We start from the raw sequence: 2,500 nt of genomic DNA, 5'->3' as shown, positions 1-2,500 counted from the left end.
AATGAAACATTGATAAAGACAACAATAATAGCATGGTAATAATGATAATGAAAATAATTAACATAAATTATGATGCTAACAAGGAGAGCAATGTTACGTTAATTGACGTTATGCTAATTCAAGGTGATTGTTATATAGACCAACCACAATCTGTTACAAATACACATACGTACACACACACGCGCGCGCACACATCTCTCTCTCTCTCTCTCTCTCTCTCTCTCTCTCTCTCTCTCTCTCTCTCTCTCTCTCTCTCTCTCTCTCTCTCTCTCTCTCTCTCTTTCTCTCTCTTTCTCTCTCTTTCTCCTTATATTTCTCATCCTCCTCCTCATCATCATCATCTCTCTCTCTCTCTCTCTCTCTCTCTCTCTCTCTCTCTCTCTCTCTCTATATATATATATATATATATATATATATATATATATATATATATATATATATATATATATATATATTATATGTATATATGTAATTGTAATAAAATAATAATAAATAATATAATACTTAAATTAAATTAAACTTACTAAGGTTATTTGGACGACTGAGGATTATTGAAAATGATGCATGCAATCCAGGTTGTAGCGTGTGATATGACACTTGCAAGAGAGGGTTAATAGATAGCAATGATATGCGAGGGAACTGATATGAATAACTTTTATTATTTTTGTCTTTGGTGTTTTTTTTTCATTATTATTAGCATTATTACTCTCATTATATTCATTATCATTATTATTATCATTATATTCATTATTATTATTACTGTTATTTGTTAATATCATTGATGATCATTATCATTATTGTTTTTCTTATTTATTGATATTGTCGTTATTTTCAGAATAGTTATCATCATTATCATTATCGTCCTTAGTATAATCGATCATTATCATTATTATCATCATGATTATTGTCATCATTATCAGTATTGTTATTATTACTATCATCATCATTTTTATTATTAATATTGTTATCAACATGATTAGTGATATCATTATCATTATTGCTGTCATCATCATTATCATCGTTATTGTTATTGATATCTTTATTACCATTTATTTTATTGTTATTAAAATTTATATTAGTATGATTGTTATATTATTATCATCATCATTATCATTATCATCATCATCATTATTATCAATATTATCATAATTATTATCATCATTTTTATTACTATCGTTATCACTATTGCTATTACTACCATCAGTATCCTTATAATCATAATTGTCATTGTTATCATTATCATCTTTTTGATAATCATTAGCATGATAACAATAATGATGATGAAGATAATTATGATAAAAGTAGTAATAAAAATATAAAAAATAAGAACAATAATTGTTTTAATAATGATGGTGATAATAACAGTAATGATAATTATAATAGTAACAATAATAATAACAATAACAGCAATATCATTATCATAATCGTTACTATTATTACCATCATTACAACTATCATTAACATCTCTATTATTGCTATCAACGATATTTTGATAATGATCGAGAATATAATTATCTTTTATCATTATTCTCTTTATGAAATAACTTCATCATCATAACTCTTCTTGATATTTCTTTCACATCTTGTTGTCATTATCAAGAATATTCCTCACTCTCTATATTACTCTGCTGCTTTTACGCAAAATATATCATAATATAATTTCACTTTATTTTCTTTCTTTTTTTTAGAATTATGAATTATATTCATGAGATCATTGAAAATTGCAATTGATTTGATGTTGGTTAATTCTCCTCTCTTCTTAAATGATGATTTTCTTGCAATTACCTTGTTTCTCGGTTTCTTGCATCTTTGCATAAATCAAAATTCTCGACTTTGTCAAAATGCTTGCAAAATCGAGCCTAACCATTGTTGCATACCATAGTTATCAGTATCGTTATCAAGACCATCCTTAACGTTATCTCTGCTGCAACTGTTATTTTTTTTCTTCTGTTATATATTGCTCCATTATGTCACTGTGGAATGAACTGCACGATATAATGGCTTATCGTTGCGTAACGCTTGCAACCCGTAATTAGTCCTTGTTACGCGCTGGGCACCTGTTCTTTTTGCCATCAGTTATCTCTGTTGTTATCATCCTCTTTGTTATGATTATTGTTGTATTTTTTTATTATTATTGTTGTTATTATCATTATCATTATATTTCTTATTATCATTATCATCATCTTTGTTATGATTATTGTTGTCATTTTTGTTTTTTGTCTTTGATAATTGTTGTCATTTTTGTTTTTTGTTTTTTATTATTGTTGTTATTACCATTATTATTATATTTATTATTATCATTATCATCATCGTTGTCATAATTATCATTATCAATTAATACTTTTATCGTCATATTCAATATCATTATCATCATTATTGGTATCATTATTATTTTTTCTATTTTGATTGTTATCACTACAACTATTGCTCTTATCCTCATCATCGCCATTCTCACCACAATTATTACGCTCATTTCTAAACCGCGAGAGCTCGGTCGGGC

The 2,500-nt window shown here is 26.5% G+C and overlaps 1 protein-coding gene across 1 annotated transcript in view; it reads right to left on the bottom strand.

Moving 5' to 3' along the window:
• LOC122253927 (PDF receptor) overlaps positions 1-2,500 on the bottom strand; it is a 158,582-nt gene that overhangs the window by 155,051 nt on the left and 1,031 nt on the right. The window lies entirely within an intron of this gene.

Source organism: Penaeus japonicus, unplaced genomic scaffold, assembly GCF_977035675.1.
Source record: "Penaeus japonicus unplaced genomic scaffold, GWHDUDI00000001_assembly GWHDUDI00000014, whole genome shotgun sequence".
Lineage (NCBI taxonomy): Eukaryota > Metazoa > Arthropoda > Malacostraca > Decapoda > Penaeidae > Penaeus > Penaeus japonicus.
This window is presented reverse-complemented; position numbering and strand designations above follow the sequence as displayed.